The sequence below is a fragment of the Panthera pardus genome, unplaced genomic scaffold (assembly GCF_024362965.1).
Source record: "Panthera pardus isolate Hobbes unplaced genomic scaffold, ASM2436296v1 HiC_scaffold_25, whole genome shotgun sequence".
NCBI lineage: Eukaryota > Metazoa > Chordata > Mammalia > Carnivora > Felidae > Panthera > Panthera pardus.
The window spans coordinates 38,653,486-38,672,677 of record NW_026526821.1 but is presented as its reverse complement, the minus strand read 5'-3'; the positions used below and the strand labels follow the sequence as shown (position 1 = coordinate 38,672,677).

Here is a 19,192-nt window from a genome sequence, read left to right as displayed (position 1 = left end):
AAAGTGTGTGTAATTATTATTATGGCTAATGAAGCTGGCCGCTAACCCCTCCCCCTCACTGGGGGGTGAGGAGCTGCCCTTAGTAACAAAATCCAGAGAAGGTAGAAATTTAACTCAAAGGTCATTTTCCTTCTTTGGTTACTCTATCGATATTTTCAGGATCTTTTTCTTTCTTTCTCTCTCTCTCTCTGTCTTTCAACTACCAACTGCATGGCACGTAGATAAATTAAGTCAAGTGCGTTTATGGTAAAATAAGCAAACCATGTTCTAAATGCAGTGCTCTTCCTCAGTCTCCTACACTGCACCCCTATTGTTCCCTTGTCTGGGAAGGGAGATCTGAAAAGCCTCAGAGAGAGAGAGAAGCTTTTACTAGAAAGTGACTTAGAGTTTATAGCGATGGTTCTCATGATGCTGAAGTTTATTATTTAGTCTTGGGGTTGACCAACTTCCAGGAACGTAAAAGTTAGTGCTAACTGCAGTACGAAGATATTCTCAATAGGTCTCTGCTCTAAGAACATTACATTCTAAAGGAACAGACGCCTCTCCAAGTGGCAAATGCACAATTGACAGCGTTCCAAGGGAGACTTATCTGCTGCACAAATGACACTCAGCATTGACAATCTTAAATTACTCTCTATTCATTTCTATGGTTTCAGTCTCAGGTTGTCTCTGTTAGCTTGATTTCAGGGATCCTGAGGGAAGTAAATGCAAAAAGTCAAGGAAGGTGTCCCAGTGCCTTTTGGGACCTTATATGAAAACAATCAATTATTTGAGTTCTGGGACATTAACTCACATTTATACGTACTAAGAGAAACTTGCTACTTTATCTGTTTGGAATCATTTTGAAGACAGAAACTTTAGATGGAAAAGATCTTTTGGGGACGAATTCACACTTTTGTTAACTGGATTTTATCATGCCTAGATAAATCTTCCCAAGGAAGAATTCCTGAATCAGGCCTCAGGACTGCTCTGTGCAGGAAGAGTGAAGTCAACACCTTTGGTTGAAGGAGTTCATCTACAGCACGGACCATGCTTGGAGGAGGAAGAATCCGTGAACTTGAAGTGTAAGCAATGTCTTTTGGCCACTATCTTGGCAGCTTCTTCAGGACAGACTCACACCTTCACTTCCTCTGTATTCCCTAGAAAGGTTGAAGGCCCTGATTGGGGTGAGGGGGCGGATAAGTGCCTGGGTGGCTCAGTCAGTTAAGTGCGGGACTCTAAGTTTCAGCGCGGGTCATGTTCTCATGGTTGGTGAGTTTAAGCCTCTCATCCGGCTCAGTGCTGACAGTGCGGAGCCTGCTTGGGATTCTCTTTCTCCCTGTCTCTCTGCCTCTCCCCTGCTCATGATCTCTCTCTCAAAATAAATAAATAAACTTAAAAAAAAAAAAAGACCCTGACTGGGGGATAGTGAACAACTGTTCACTGAAAACCTGAGTCAGAGTCCTACAGGCAAATACAGCAAGTTAGTTATGAACATAAATATCAAGTTCACTGAGAGGGCAAGGGTCAATTAAGAGGCATTCCTGAGAATCAACTTTGCCCTGCAACATGAAAAGTTGTTCCTGCCCTCAAGGGGCTTGTGAGATACCTACAGAGACAAGATAAACAGATGAATGTCTGTCTCTTCCCCTAGAAGAGTTTTATGAGGGCAGGAGCCAGGCCTGTTTTACTTACTCTTTGGGTCTTGGTGCTTAGCAGAAGCGCAGTATGTGTTCTTCAAATACGGGGAGGGAGAGGGGTGCCTGGGTGGCTCAGTTGGTTAAGCATCTGACTTTGGCTCAGGTCATGATCTCACAGTTCCTGAGTGTGCATCTGGTAGACGTGTGAGTTTGAATCTCATAGTTTGTGAGTTTGAGTCCCACATAGGGCTCTATGCTGAAAGCTCAGAGCCTGGAGCCTGCTTCAGATTCTGTGTCTCCCTCTCTCTCTGCCCCTCCCCTGCTCATGCTCTGTCTCTCTCTCTCTCTAAATAAATAAATAAATAAATAAACATTAAAAATATTTAAATGCAGGGAGGGAAAAGAAGGAAGGAAGGAAAGAAGGATGAAAGGAAGGAAAGGAGTGAAATAAACTATGCATGTTGTTGTTATTCAAATAGAAGTCAATTACTATGCTCAGTCTTCAGGAAGTAGGGAGGCAGTGAACCAGGATCCAATGGCAATAAGGGTTTGGAGAAACAAGTGGGAAAAGGAAGACATTCCAGTGGAGGGGAATAACAAGAACAAGGATGAAAATGAGCAAGTATGTTTGTGGGATGAGCTGGGAATTAAAGGTTAAAAAAAAAAAAAAAGATGAACAGAGAGAATGAGATCAACTTACAGGCATTTAGGTATGAGGTAGGAAGACAGTGTTGCCCTTTATCAGGTCTTGTCCTCAGAATAATGAAAATTTATTAAAACTGAAAAATTTACTTAATAACCCAGGCATTTCCAAATAACTGAACATTTGTGATATCCAGAAAAGAATGTCGAAATATTAATGAAACTGAAATTTTCTAGGCTTTTGACAAAGACCAGTAGAGAGCCCAGAAAGGCTTTGCTATTTATGTATTCATGCTGCATGATAAGTTTTTTAAAAAATTTTGTTTTAATGTTTCTTTACTTTTGAGAGACAGACAGAGCACGAGCAGGGTAGGGGCAGAGAGAGAGGAGACACAGAATCCAAAGCAGGCTCCAGGCTCCAAGCTGTCAGAGTCCCATGTGGGGCTCGAACCAGAACTGTGAAATCATGACCTGAGCCGCAATCAGATGGGACAGATGCTTAATCAACTGGGTCACCCAGGCGCCCCTACTGGATGATACGTTTTGAAATTTTTTGAAATAAGTTGTGTCTGAGGAAAGGCATAATTATAATAGTATATGCATAAAAATCAAAGTCTTTTTTTCATGGAAACTAAATTATTTTTGCAGTGGGCATATCTAAAATCAGGAAACAAGAACAGAAAGGGGTTAAAAATTTGTTTAAAACTTTTCTAAGTCATTGACCAGGATACACAACTTGAACCCTAGGTTCTCTGGAAGTGAGTTGAAATGTTCTTTGAACATAGAATTCTCTATTATAAAATAATAAGGGGGGGGTGGAGTACAACTTTTCACATAACTTAGAGAGCACTCTGATCGCTGAAGCCCAGTCTCCTGATGTTCTGTACAGGACTGAGCCAATTCAGTGAGCAAAGTGTAAGTAGGTTTTGACTTGGTCTAGACAAAGTTCTTTGAGTGTTCAGACAGGCAAATCTAAGAATAATAGTAGTGAGTGAAGTGTGATCTTTCCCATTCATCTTAATGGGGTTGTCAACTATGAAGTTTAATTATATCACTGTTAGCCATTTGACAGCAGTTATGAGACTCAGAGGCCAGCAATTAGTGGTGACTTCTAGCCCAACGAAGTACCTCCAGTTTCTTGATTGTTGTAATGATTGTTCGCTAAGCAGAAGGTCAGTTACAGTCTTTTTGATCCCAGTCAATCGCCTTAGTGACTGAGTCATTGGCTGCCTAATAATTGGCAAATCCTCTGGTCAGTTAGATCTGTCTTAGGTGTGATGGTCATTCTTCCCAGATGAACCAAATAGTCTTTCATTTCTGACTGTGATTTCATAAAGAAAACCACAAAATAGGATTAAGAAATGGCCAGTGAGCAAGTTCTGTTTCTTTTGTGTGACTGCCCCTTTTCTCCCTCTGGGGGGATCTAGTCCAGCTCACTAACCTGGTAAATACTCAGTGAGGTTGAGTTGCAATTGACAGGCAGAGCCCTCAGGGAAACAAAGCTCATGGACCAGTTTTTCCTTTATTCTTCCATTTATTCATTTCATAAAGTGTGTTTTCAGCTCTGCTATGTATCAGAAACTGGTTTCAAGTAAGTTTGGTTGACAAGTGAACTTACAGTATACAAGTGAGCAATTTAGAATTTACTTGTGTAATTCCAGTACTCTAGTAACTAGTTTAGAATTTACTTATGTAAGAGAGATAAAGTGCTATGATGACAAGAAAGCAGTTGCTGAGGGTGGTATGGGCATTGACTCAGATCATCACTGAACAGGAGAAATACCACGCAAGTCAAAATAGGAGCCACATACGTCATTATAAATTTTCCTGTAGTCACATTAAGAAAAGTTTTAAAAAAGGCATAATTAATTTTAGTAATATATATTTTAACTTGATATATCCAAAATAAAACTTCAACATGTAATGAGTACAAAAATTATTATTTTTAAATGTTTATTTATTTATTTTGAGAGAGAGAGTGTGCACAAGCAGGTGGGGAAGGGGCTGGAAGAGAGGGAGAGACAATCCCAAGCTCAGAGCCCCACTCGGGCTGGATCCCACCAAGCTATGAGATCATCACCTGAGCTGAAATCAAGAGTCAGATGCTTAACCAACTGAGCCCCGCAGGCACCTCATCAATATGAAAATTATTAACGAGATGTTTTACATTCTTTTTTCTTACTAAGTCTTTAAAATCTAGTGTATATTTTACATATATAGTACCTCTGAAGTGTTCAACATCCACATATGGCCAGTGGCTACTATATTGGACAGCGCAGTACAGTTTTGAACAGTGGATGAAGAAGGACTTTCCATCACCCAAATAGTGAAAAAGAGCAGCCATGTAGAGATATGTATTCTAGGCAGAGGGATCATGAAGTACAAAGGCACTGAGGCAGGGTTAATTTTTTTTTAATGTTTATTTATTTTTGAAAGAGAGAGAGAGCATGAGCGGGGGAGGAGCAGAGAGAGAGAGGGAGACACAGAATCTGAAGCAGGCTCTAGATTCCGAGCTGTCAGCACAGAGCTTGATGTGGGGCTTGAACTCATGAACCGTGAGATCATGACCTGAGCCGAGGTCAGACGCTCAACTGACTGAGCCACCCAGGTGCCCCAAGGCAGGGCTAAGTTTTTAACGAAGTTTGATTTCAATTATAAAATTAGAAAACAAATATAACTTGACATTCAATTTATAATACTTGTATGCAGCTCTGCTAAATGGCAAAACCAAATTATCTTCTCAAAATGCTCATGTAACACAACAGGCCATCATTCCCTAGGAGCTTAAATGAAATGACCTGTTCGGCTCAATTGAATAGCTTGATTATAATAGAAATGAACTCTGTGTAAAACAAAACTTTTTAAATAATGGCTAAGTGAATGCATCTTGAACATATTTTTTTTCTTTTGTCTTCAAACATGTAAATTCATCACAGTCTAGCTGTGTATTTTACTGATAAATATACTAATTGTAGATTCTAGGTTCTAATAGTATTATCTGTCTTCAGGACAGGACTTTGTGAAAAATACATCTGTGGACCATTGCTTGTGTTTTATCTTTCTCTGGAGGCAGGCTGTGTTTGACCCCTCCGTTAGCCTAGCCACATAATGAATTAATTGGAAACAAAGGTATGCTATACATAGAAATGAGAGCTCACAGAGAAATCCCCTAAAAAGAATCATTGAATACATTTTAAAATAAAACGTCTGGAACATGCTCTTCATATCAAGTAAACATTCTTATATTTGTATATGAGTTTGATGTATGTCTGCATTTGGATTCTTCCAAAGCTGACCTTAAGAGGAGAATGTGAGTATAAGAAGCTTATTCGAGAGGCAATTCCAAGACACAGGGGTAGGCAGGAGGAATGAGACAGGGAGAGAAGGAAGCCGGTACAAGGTGCATTAAGAAGCCAGTCATCCTGGAGGACAACTGGAGCCTATTCAAGCTATGCCACTCTGGGATTCGTGTAGAACATGCTCCAGAATGATCTCACTTCAAGGGTAATAAATTTATTCCCCAACTCCATCTGTCACAGGCGACACTGCTCCAGGGCTGGGGGAAAAATGTTGAATCCCTGAACACTTGTGACCTGACTCCCACAGGGCAGAGGGGGCTCCAGTGCCCAGAGAAGAACTTCAGCAAAGAGATGTGGGTGTCGGCAATTGGAAGGTGGGAAAGGCCAAGTGAATCAGGTGGTCACTGAGAGTAGCTGCTCCATGTGTATAATGGAAATTCATCCAGTTTACCTTTAGCACTTAACAAGTGTATCTTGCATCATCAAGCACTTTACAGTTTTCTAAGGGCCTTCATTTATGTTATTTTACTCAGTCCTCCCAGGGACCCTGAAGGTTGGATTGAGCAGGGTTTATTAGTCATATGTGATAGAGGACAAATTCATGGGGACATATGCTCCCAGATGGTAAGGGAGGAATGCAGGGATTTGGTTTTTGTGGAAATTATGGTTGCCTCCCCTGTCCCCTCAATCATTGTCTGTCCCCACTGCACAACTATGCACCTCGCACTTTGCATGGGATTGACCCCACCCCCACCTATAGGGATGGGCCTTGATTGGTCAATCGGATCATTGTATTCTTATTAACATAATGTGATTGGTTCAGTTCATTCAGAGCAGAGCGAAGGACCGTAGCAAACTAAATGACCGGGATAAGAGAAAGATATATTTTTACCTCTTTTTTGATTTTACACGTGGATGAGACATCTGTAGCCCTGTAGTTGTTGGCAGCCATCATGTGAGCGTGAGGCAATCCAGCCTTGCGAAGCCAATGTCACCGATGGCAGAAAAGAAATTGAAATGCACGCACACAAAGCAAAAAACAAAAACAGGACCCTTGGAGACATTATTGACCCACTGGATAAAACCCTGCTGAAGCTGAGAAACTCCTTATATGGTTTATGAAAACCATCTGGGGTAGGATTTTCAAACACTTGCAGTTGAGAACGTTTCACCTGATTCCAGACTTGGTGCTCTACACCAAATGCCCCATGTCCTCCTCAAATGAAATAACTTGAAGCTCCTATATTGAAAATCTAGAGGAATTTTACATATCATTTGCATGAGATGTTCACATAAATTCTCTCTTTTCATTTGAAATCTGTGTCATAATCCGTGGAAGCATAAATACAGTCCCCGTTATAGCCTGAAGACCAGCTCTATGTTAGCAATGGAAGAGCAGAAGTGTTAAATAGATGATGAAGAAGAAATTGTTTCAGTTTTAAGTGAATTTGTGGCTAACATAGAGAATATACTATAAATTCATTTTTTTTTTTTTTTTGAGAAATCATAAGTTCAGACAATAAAGGAAGAAAAAGTAAAACTAATGATACCTAGAAAACCAGATTTTCTCTTTTTGGGGGATATGTAACTGTAGCCACTATAAGGGGTTTGTCTACCTTTTTCTCCTTCACCCATCTCACTTATATAGATTAGAAAAGTGAAATACTCATGGTCTTAGCCTATCTTGTTGCAGCTACAGATGGTTACGTGATATAGTTCCAGCCAATAAGATGTAAGCAGGTTGTTTTCTGAGGGAATTTCAGGGAAAGCTTTTGTTTTTCTGATAAAGTGGGGCATGTAATACCTACCATGCCCCTTTCCACTTTTCCCTGTCCTAAATGATGCAAAGTCCAGAACTATTGTGGCCATTTGGAGATAACGAGGAGACAGACATAAAGCCGAGGGAGGTGGAGTGAAAAGATAGAAACAATCTAGCTACCTGGTGGCCCTACCAGTGGAACTCATGCCAAAAACAGTTGTCTCTGACTTTTCCTAACTGGTATATGCAACCACCTCAACAAGTTTTTGAATATCTAAGGTTATTTTAGACTTTTGCTTTATGTGTTTTTTTATGTTTCAATGGTTGTGACTTGACTCAGGAGATATTCGTATGTCAAACATGTCAGTGAGTGAGTCTTTTTTTAAACATGTATTTATTTACTTAATAAAAGAAATGCCCACCTGCTCTGGTAAAGCAGCAAGAGCCTCTATTGTGGATTCAGACAGTTTTAGGAGAATATCTGGGTTCTTCCCACTAACCACCTCTTTGATTTTTCATCCACTGGGCAATTTCTCTCCTAATTGGTATATTTAGACCATTCATATTTAAAGTGATTATTAATATAATTAGAATAATATCTCCCATGTTTGTAATTGATTTTTTTTTTCATTGCATTGTTCTTTGCCTCTCTTCCCCAGGCTTTCTTCTTTTTCTGGTTTTAATCAAGCATTATATACGGTTAATTCCATTTTACCTTTTCTCTTGACATATCAGGCATAATTAAGAAAAATTTTAGTGGTTTCCTTGCAGTGTAAAATATACCTTTTTTAAAAAGCTAATGTAAGTCCATCTTCAAATAACATTATAACATTTTACATGAAATCCAGGTTCCTTTTAGCAAAATATTCCTAATTTATCTGTCTTATTCTCTGTGACATCACTGTCTTTTTTCTTACTTATCCATATCTTATATTCACTGCAATATGTTACTCTATTACTTTTTAAGCTATTATTTAAACTAAGAATAATAAGAATATCTTATCTCTACTTATTCCTTCTCTGATACTTTTTTGTTCTTTATGTAGATGCGAGTTTCTGACCTAAATTATTTTTCTTTTGCCCGAAGAGCTTCTTTTAATATCTTTCTTGCAGAGCGGGTCTACTGGTGACGAATAGCCTTGGTTTTGTTTGTCAAAGAAAGTCTTCATTTCTCTTTCAGTTTTTTCTTTTTTTAAGATTTTACTTTTAAGTAATCTCTGCACCCAAAGTGGGGCTCAAACTCACAACCGTGAGATCAAGAGTCACATGGTCCACCTACTGAGCCAAACAGGCACCCCTTTCTTCCAATTTTGAAGGATTATTTCACTGGATATAGAATTCCAAGTTGATGGTTGTTTCTTCAACACTTCAAATATTTCACTTTGTTCTCCTTTGCTTGTGGTTTCTGACAGCAAGTGCACTGTCATCCTTATCCTCATTCTTCTCTAAGGAAGGTATTATTTCCCTGTGGCTTCTTTCAAGATTTTCTTTTTGTCTTTTTCTGCAGTTTGACTATGATAGGGTTTTTGGTTTTTGTTTGTTTGTTTGTTTTTGTGTTTATCTTTCTAGGGTTCCCTGAGCTTCCAGATCTGTGATGTCTTAGTACCCATCATTAGTTTTGGAAAGGTCTCAACCATTATTACTTCTAATATTTCTTCTACTCTATCATTTCTTTCTTCTTCTGATATTCCCATTACTTGTATGTTACACCTTTCAAAATGGACCTGCAGTTCTTGAATCTTCTGCTCTGGGAAATTTCTGTAGCTTGAGGATAGTTTAAACCTATCTTTAAGGTCACTAATTCTTAACTCAGTCATGTCAAATCTATTGATGAGCCCACCAAAGGCATGCTTCATTTGAATTACAGTATTTTTTTTTAATTTTTAACATCCCCTTTGCATACTTTCTTAGAGTTTTTTTTATCTCTCTGCTTATGTTAACCATCTGTTATTGCATGTTGTCTACTTTTTCCATTAGTGCCATTAATGTATTACTATAGTTATCTTAAATTCCTTGTCTTATAATTCAAATATTAGTGTCATATCAGAATCTGTTCTGAGGATTGCTTTTTTTTTTTTCAAACTATGATTTTTTTTCTTTTGTATTTTGTATGTTGTATTAGGTAATAAGAACTAAGGTAAATAGACCTTGAGTCTGAGGATTTATGTTTGTCCAATTAGGAGTGTGACTTTGGTTAAGGCTTACTGTAGCTATGCATGTGAGAACTTTAGAAATATTCTAGTGTCGCTGTTTTTGTCTTGACTTTGAACTTCCCTAAGCATTCCTTACCAGAGAAAGTCTGTCAGCATTTTTAGTGATGGTTCATTATTAATATACTGGAGTTCTATTAATATTATGATAAGATGTTGGGGAAAGGGCATACTTTATAGACTTTAAATTAAATCTCAACATTTTAGTCAGTCTTTGGGCTGTGACCTTCACAAGTATTTTGCAATTGATATAGCTATTTTCCCCTCTGCACCCTACTTCCTTCCCTGGCTGCACTATTCCCAATCTATTTCCTTGGAACCCTGTCGCATGTTGACTATGCTCCCCGATCCCTTCCTCATTAGATGAAACAAGAAAGCTAGAGGGGACTGGAGTGGGAGACATGACCCTTTCCCAGGTGAGAGAAGGCTCTGACAACGTTCGCCAACCCCCCCCCCCCCCAACCTCCTTGGAGAGTATGAGTTTGTTATGGAAATGTTCTGGACATATTTTTATAAGGATTACTTCCATCCTGGCCAGTGACCTCTTCACTGTGAGAACCTGGTGGATTTCCTGGAGATAAACCGCATAAGTTTGATCCCCCCCTTTCCAAGACCAAGGCCCTATGGATTTTCTTACTCTCATGCTAGTCCACACAGCCTCCAGAAATTCATCAGAATTACCTTTGAGTGTCTCTACTACTTTATGGCTCCAACAACTTCTGTTCCAGGTCAGCAGATCATAATGGTCACTTCTGGATGACTCTGCCTCTCCAGATTTCAGAGCGGCTGTTTACACACCTCAGCTCTCTGATGGGTCCACAAAAAGTCATGGATTTTCAGTTTGTTTAGCCATCATGCTGTAAGAATGGGGGTGACACTTTCAAGCTCCTTACATGTCAGAGCTGAACCCGAAGTCCCCTTCCCTCTCCTTTGGATGTCTCTTTCTTTACCTATTAAAATGAGTACATTTATAGCTACCTTCTGATGCTATTGCCATTATTTTATGAGGCAATAATCTGTGAAAAAAGTAATGCAATACCTGTAGCAGGTGGTCAATGCAATGTCATTCTATATTTAAATTTTAGATGGAATTCCGCTATAAAAAAGCTAAGTAGATTTGAATTCGATACATTTACCTTGCATGAAATCAAGTGGATGTGCTAAAAACAAAAATTAATAGAGAGAAAATAATTTAAACAATGTGAAGAGTTCTGTCAATCCATAGTAAACTTATGTCAACTAACAGAAAGGAGCAGTAAAAAGCTGGGGAGTGAGGGTGAGGAGGAGAAGGAATGAAAACTTCCAGGCAAGAGAAACAATGGATGGGAGATGCTTGGGGTGGGAAGAAGCTAAGAACATTTAAGAAATATGGGAGTGGAACTGAAGGGGGAGAGAGGTGGCGATAAAGCTGGAGAGGAGGTCTAGTGATCATTGCAGAGTGCTTGGACTCTTTTTTAAGATTAGTGGACTAGTTTCTCCAAAACTCAGTTTGTATCATTCACATATTTCATTGTTTCAATTTTTTTAGAGGTTTTATTGTTTTAATGTTTATTTATTTTCAGAGAGACAGAGAGAAATCATGTGCAAGCTGGGGAGGGGTATAGAGGGGGGTGGAGAAAATTCCAAGCAGGCTCTTCATTGCCAACACAAAGGGCGACATGGGGCTCAAACTCTCGAACTGTGAGACCAAGACCTAAGGCAAAGTCAAGAGTCAGAGGCTTAACCAACTGAGCCACCCAGGTGTTCCTCATTCACATATCCAATAAGTAGAAAATTGGCAATGGTGCCTTACTGTTGATTTATTTTGTATTTTTTTTATTGCTATCTGAAGTCAATATTTTATGTATTTATGTGAAATTATTATCTCATGTCTTTTATTTATTTTTAAATTTATTTTTAATTTATTGGTTCTTATTGGTTATTATTACTGTTGAAAAAACTTATTATGTATTATTTTTTAAATCTTTCATATTTGGGGGGAAGTGATCTTCTCCAATCTTTTGTTTTTCTTTCATTTTAGTTCCTACCATCTTAAAATGTATGGCTCTTCCCATCTGTTGGTGTAATAATTTGGTGGCTTATAATGATAAGCATTCATTTCTCACTCATGTGTCTTTGAGTTAGTTGATATTCACCTGATCTAGACTGGGCACGGTTTACAGAGCTGGTGTTTGTTTTTGTTTTTGCAATATGGTCCTTTAAATACATCCTTGTTTGGTTTCTTGGACTAGGTTATAACAATGCCATAGTTGACTGGGCAAGTTTTTGTGACTCTAATGACCACAGAACTCAAGGTCAGACATTTGTAGGTTAAAGAGAAAGAGGTGTCTTTTTGTTTGGGTTCACCCAACAGAAGACCCAGAGATAAGGATCTGGGTGCCAATAATTAGTTTGGGAGATGATTCGAGAAACATAGTGATAGAGTGGGAAAGGGAGATAAGAAAAAAAAACAGCCAATAAAGTGTTCATTGATGAGCAGTTTACCTCTGTGGGCAGCTGAAGCTTTAACCTGTTGAGGACATTGGGGGAAACTGTACAAGACATACCTTTAAATTATCCCCCAAGATGGCAAAGAGGTTGAAGTGCTTACCTCCCAACTCCCATCATTTACTGGGGAGGGTTGCTCCTGGGATATCAACTTCTGCTTTATGTGGACACGTGGCTACTAAGAATAGAAAAAACCCTTAGGAAGAGAGATGCCAGTGCTCTGGTAGGAAGTTGTCAGCAGGAAAATGTCCACCAAGCTGCAGGTAACCTCCAGGGTGGGCAGAGAGGACATAGGCAGAGCATCTGCCACAAGAAGGTACTACAATGCAGAGACTAAAATAAACCCAAGAATGTCATGACTCTTTTTATTAAATACTCTGTGAACTCAGCTGGTCTTCAGTAAACACTTGTTATATTTAATTAGACCTTTGGGTTCATTTAGCAGAACGTGAACACCTTGCAGGTAGGGACAGAATGGTTGTCTTCCTTTCCCAACACCTAGTTCAGAGCCTGACATACCATTACTCAATAAATGATGATGTAGGGAGGTAGTTTAGGAGAGTAGAGAGAGTTTGACTTTTGGGGCTGAACAGACTGCATAGACTCTTGTGGTTTGGTGACTTATGCCATTGTATTCCAATGGTCAAGTTACTTGCTTCTCTTATTCCATTTCCTCATCTTCAACACTGAAATAGTGATGCTGAACTCAAATATTATTGTAAGAAGAAAATGAATTAACAGATGTTTAGTGGCTGCTCTGGAATTTCTATATTGGGACAACTTAGAGGAGACAGCAATCTAGACAGAAGAGGAAACAGGGATAGGTATTTTGCAGAAGACTGAGAATATCATCAATCGGGGAAGAAATCCCTCCAAACACCCACTTGATGTTGCTACAATATTTGTTAGATTCTTAGACTAGGGCTTAGCAGGTTACAGACTTTTAACCAAATGTAGATGTTATTATCAGGCTATTCTGCAAGAGATTGTCCTGGTTTGGAAATGTTGTGTTTATATCTTGTGATACATAATTGGAAATGTTTGGAAATGTTGAGTGTTTATATCTTGTGATACATAATTGTTATTGCAGTATAGTGATGTGACTCCTGAAACAGAAGTTTATAGTCCAAGACAGAAGGTACTCTTGAAATCATTCCTTTCTCCTTTGCTTTTTCTTTCTTGTGAGTATCTGAGTCCTTGTGGGTGACTATCAATCCAGGAATCAAAATTCAGAATAGGGTGAGGAACCCAACCCAAAGCCTGGATGAGTGATGAGAAGGTCAGTGTCCCTACCCTCAACATTAAGAATGGCCAATCCTGTCCCCATAGGGTATGAACTCTGTAGCATAGGGAGACTTGATGGATGGTGGTATTGGGGAAATCAACAAATTCATCCTAGAAAACAGGATGGAGTCCAGCTCTGTCAGTATTCTCACCATGTTGGCTGCTAGGCAGGTTTGCAGGGTGTCTTGAAAAACTTGTAGCAGGCTCCTTAAAGTAGATGACCATGGGGAAAAGGTACTAGATGTTAACCCTCAGTGATGAACATTCCATGTCTGTGATCCGGGTTTCACTCTGAATGGAGCTTAAGGCCTCTCGAGAGGCATCTCCACTCTCCACTCTTTTGTCTCTGAATGCAGAGCCATAAACCTATAAACAGCCTTGACTAGTTATCTTTAGGGGCTGGCATCCAGCCAGCAGGGACTTCAAATCACGACAGGAAACAAAAAAGAATTGTTAACCCAAGAGAGTAATGTTCCGAGCTATTTACGTTGGTATTTTTCTTCCAAATTAAGTTTGTTTTATTTTCTAATTGTGGAAGATCACCCCCCCCCACCTCATAATCCTTACCCAGAGAAAATGGGGTGTAGTCTTCCAGATCTTTTCTTATGCACTATATAAATACATGTTTTAAATATGTAATTAGTCTTGTAAAAATATTTATACTTCCAATATCAATAGATACATTTTTTCCAGTATTGTTAAACTTTGAATTCATTAAACTTAAGTAAATCTTAAAATAAATAAAAAGTAGTTTAAAAATGAGGCATCAAAATTAAATAAATCTCCTATTTATGGACAGTTATGTTATTTCCAACATTTAGATTTTATAAACAATACTCTGATCCTTGTTGCTAAATCTTTGTGATACCTTTATTTGTTCTTAGCTTTCTTTCATATGTATATATTTTTAATCTCTTAATCTCCTTGGGCTGCATTCCAAAAAGTTTCTTTCTTTGTCTACTTAAACCTTCTTTTGTTTTTTAATGTTCATTTATTTTTGAGAGCAAGAAAGGCAGAATGCAAGGAAGGGAGGGGCAGAGAGAGAGAGAGAGAGAGAGGCACAGAATCTGAAGCAAGCTCCAGGCTCTGAGCTGTCAGCACAGAGCCCTACATGGGGCCAGAACTCACGCACCTGAACCATGAGATCATGATCTGAATGGAAGTTGGATGATTAACCGACTGAGCCACCCAGGCAACCCTTGTCTGTTCAACCCTTCTATTGAGATTTTATTTTTAATTATCATAATTTAATATTTCTAAAAATTCCATTTTTCAAGTCTGTCCTCTCTTTCTGATATTTTCTATTCATTTTTTTAAAAATTTCTTTAATCATTTAAACATGATTTTTTTGTGGTGTCTACTATCATGGTTTCTGATAACAACTGCTAGTGCTCTTGTTCACAGTGGATTCTTTCCTCATGAGTTTTGTAATTTTGGTTCATGAGCTCATCTTCTGTGGACCTCATTGGGAATCCTGGTGTAAAAATATGCCCCTTCAGAGACATTTTCTGATAGCTTCTGCCAGGCACACAATGGGTATTATCAGCTCAGAACATGTTTTATATTAACTGATAGACAGGAGAACTCTAGTGAAAATCGGAATGCCAAATCCATGTGGTCAGACCCATGATTATGAATTCTCAGACTAGACCAATTTTGTCTCCATCTAGATCCTAGACAGAAGAATGTCATTGTCATCTCTCTCTGCCTTTGGGTGGATTGTTCTAGTTCAACTTCTCATCTGTCAGTGGCCAGAGTCCTTATCTGTGTTCCCCTACATGTGCATTAAAACCCAAGCCTAAGTTGTGAGACCAGAAAAACATCCATAGAACATCCAGAGTTTCAGCTCAGTTGTTATAGCTTAAGATTCCAGGTTCCTCTTCATTTTTTATCCCAAGAGATTTCCCTAACTTTCTTGCAGGGCTCAGCTCTGCATCTAAAAGAGTCTTAACATTTTCTCTAGTGTTTCCACTTTGTAGTGAGACAGTTTTCAGTTATTTAGACTAAAATGTTGCCAAAACTTAAAAGGTCTTAAGTATATCTGCAGTGTAAATTCTCAAAGGAGGAATTTCACATTTAAGAGACATGTATATTTTTAATGTATCTCATACATTAACATTTCATAGATAATACACAATGTGGAAAGCAGTTTGTCCTCAGAATATCTTATAACTCAAGAGCACAATGATAACCCAGGACAGCTTTGAAATAAATTCTTAGCTCTTTGGTTAATGAAACCTGCCTTCTTATTTCTCTCTCACTTTAAGCATCTTTTTGTTAAAACTCTATTTTTTCAAAAAGTGAAAAAAGCAAATTGCAGAGAGTGAAGCTCACTCTTAGATTTTTATTTCTGGTACGTTTCTTCTTTAACAGAACATCTGCCTCATCATGAACTTTGGAAGTTTAGATCAAAAGGGCCTAAACAGGAATGCTCATGGAATTCTGATGAACAAGAGTTTTCTAAAAATATGTTCCCAAGTTCTTCCCTCTACAAGGTGAGGACCTACTATATGTACATTCAATGTTCACATCACTCGCATATGTACATGTCTAAGGCTGGGTGGTGAAAACAGAGGAAGACACTACCTGGGGATGAGGCAGGAATGAATTAGTGCACATGCTGTGATTTTTTAGTGGCTACCTCTCCTAGTCCTTAAACTGTCACTGAAGAGTAGCTTTGAACAAGTTGCAAAACCCTGAAAGGTCATAACCCAGGAAGGGAGAGACTCCAGGAACATGCACCAGCGAAGATGCATATGGATAAACAAGCCATAAAGTGCACCATATTTTCTCTTTTCCAGCATTCACTGAAGAGTTGACCTCATGCTATTACCCTGTGAAAGTGGAATTTTAAAACAGCCAACCCCAAACAAACCTGTACTAATCCCAGGGTGGCCAGCTTTACCCATCGCTAATGAAACCCAGGAGGGTCCCGAAGTGAAGTGTGACAATTTGAGAGGCAGAGTGAAGATCACAGAGGTGAGAAGCCTATCACCTCTCTTTTCCCATCCCAAGGAACATACGGGCCAGACGTAGCATGTCCGAAGTTCTTGTGGCCTGGACAGAGGTCCCCTGCCTGAGAGGTACAAGGAGATGAATGCCCACCTCTGTCACACCCTCTCCTCTAGCTGGCCCAGCTCAGCCCTTTCAAAGGTGCCTTAGCTGAGGGCATTCAGCTATGACAGCCATTTGCACATGTTATTTCTGAGGAACTAGGTGAATGCACTCACATGGAAGGAGGTGATGAGAATGAGAAATGGTATAAGTGACTGGTCTGATCTCCTGGCTGGCAGGCTGTAGGGTCATGACTCTGTGCTCCCTCACAGGGGTATGGTTAGAGCTTATAAGTTCTCTTCTGTCTGACTGGAGTAAATGGGGTGGTGTTGGAGCAGTGCTGGCAGAGGAGGGCTGGATCTCCAGGAACTAAGATATAAGGGTATTATCTGCCACAATGCTGCTTCTTATTGATCTCTAGATACTCCCTTGGATGGTAGAATCAGGCTCTGCCATACTCCTCAGAATGGATACAAAGAGTCAGAATTAAGTCAGTCATCAGACAGGGATCAGAGGTGGACCTCCTCCATGCCCACTTTTCCTTTCTGACTGGTTGAAATCAAGAGCCTCAACCACACATGAAATGATGATGTCTTGGAGCTTTGTGAAGCCACAGGTGGGAAAATAGCTTGGGTCCTTGAAACACTGTGTGGAGGAGTGTGCTTTACAACCCCAGATATTAATTTTGAATTCTATACAAGCAAAAAAAAAAAAAAGCCCATCACCTTATATTAGGAAAGTTTAATGTACTTTAACTAATAAATTATCATTCTGAGATTTCTTTTCATTGGATTCCTATATAAATTCTGCTTTTTTTTTTTCTGGATGGCATGTCTTCTTTTAGTTTGGATGTATTTATTTTTGAGGATTAATCAAATAATATTAAAAAAAATTTTTTTTTAACGTTTATTTATTTTTGAGACAGAGAGAGACAGAGCATGAATGGGGGAGGGTCAGAGAGAGGGAGACACAGAATCTGAAACAGGCTCCAGGCTCTGAGCTGTCAGCACAGAGCCCGACGCAGGGCTTGAACTCACGGACCGCGAGATCATGACCTGAGCCGAAGTCGGCGCCTTTAACCGACTGAGCCACCCAGGCGCCCCTAATCAAATAATATTTTAAAGAAAGGGTACTGAGGAAATACATTTCTGGACATTTTATGTCAAAACAAAAAGTCCCTATTTTGCCCTTTCTTGATTAGGTAGATTTTTATAGACAAAGGATTTTATATTTAAAACTATTTTTTCCCTCTGAATTCAAAGGCATTGCTTCACTGCCTTTATGCATCTATGCTAATGAGACATTTATGATAGAAAAAGTGTCAGGAGATAACAGCAACCATGCAAACAGCCAGTACATACACGAACAAGAATCATGTGTAAATGAGAATCAAACATTAATGAGAATCCATTTTCTTCTCTATCAGATTGACAAAGATTATAAAAATGGTAATACTCAGCATTGGTACATATTGGAAAATGAATATTTGTCTACACTGCTGATGAGTGTGAAATTGGAACAAAATTTCTGGAGGACACATTTATAATATCCAAAAATAAGATCTATTACTTTTACTTTGTAGGTGAGATTTTTTTTTCCTAACAGGAAACATTCTAGTTCTCTTTTATCTTTGGTGTAGCAAAGTTTCATTGAGCTACATTTGAGTGAAAAGCTATTTTTATTCATCAGCTCAGCACTTACTGGGCCATTTCTACCTTCTGTTTTGTTCTAGCCTCAAGGAAATAGTTCTATGATTTATTTTTTTCCTGCTTTTAATTGTCCTGATTTTTTTTTTCTTTCTCAAGCTGTCATTAGATGGATATTGGTCCTTCTGTATGGATCTGTTATACCTTTCAAAGTTTCTCTCATGTTTTTTATCCTTTTTTTTTTTTTTTTTTGGTCTTTTGCTTTATATTACTTTTTTTTAAAGTAACCTCTAGGCCCAGCCTGGGGCTCGAACTCATGACCCTGAGATCAATAGTTGCATGCTCTGCCAACTGAGTCAGATAGGTGCCTCTAACCTTTGCTTTATATTTTTTAGAGATTTTAAAAACTTCTCTTCTTTGCTTTCTATTGGTTTAGTTTCATCAAATATTTAAATATTTTAAATTTTCATGAACTCTAGTTCCTTTTCATATCAACCTGTTCTTATTTTGTCGATGTGATATCTTCATATAATTAGTTTGACCAACAAGGGTAATAATTAGAATATGTAAAAAATTCTCTTTTTCATGTTATCTGTTCCTGTCACTGAATGTTTTTCTCTTTTTTCAGGTTGGCTACTCATTTTGGTGTTGTTGATTTTCCTCAAATTATCTGGTAATCCCTGATCTTTCATCCTTCCTCACAATTGAGGTCTGTGCTGATTAATTTGAGTAGCTGGCATGTTTCTTCTTTACTTGGCTATTATAAATAACAAATGCACAATACAAAATGTAATTTTAAAGAGTGCTATCTTGTTAGAAATGGGCTCACTTTAATAAAATATTTTATTTTTCTATATAATATGCTGGTAATATTGACTATCGATAGGACTGCTAGATTTATCCATATAGGAAATCTATAACATTTGTTTGATCTCACCTAAAGCTATCTGATTAATAAAATATCTTACAAATATACAGTTTGAAATTTTGTCTAAGAATTTTTTGAGTTAAAAATCTCTTCATATTTAGTTGAAATGTTTTAGGGGAATCAAATTATATTTTTTTAATATCAACACATTATTTTATATGTAAAGGAAAATCCATTTTGTCATAGATGTCTATACTTTGTGTCCATGATGTATTGATGCCTTATGTGGGCATAGATGTATATGTAAAGTGTATGAAATTGGTA

General features: G+C 38.4%; 1 long non-coding RNA gene across 2 annotated transcripts; it reads left to right on the top strand.

Annotated features, from left to right (window-relative positions):
• Positions 1-478: 478 nt before the first annotated feature.
• On the top strand, positions 479-18,975 carry LOC109274827 (uncharacterized). 2 transcript variants are annotated; one of them, XR_008417791.1, is made up of 4 exons: positions 479-1,064; positions 15,674-15,795; positions 16,102-16,279; positions 18,629-18,975. It is a non-coding gene; the product is annotated as an uncharacterized LOC109274827 (long non-coding RNA). The 2 variants fall into 2 exon arrangements; XR_002083848.2 differs by lacking the exon at positions 18,629-18,975 and adding an exon at positions 16,776-17,059 and having other exon boundaries at positions 480-1,064.
• The last annotated feature ends 217 nt before the right edge of the window (positions 18,976-19,192 follow it).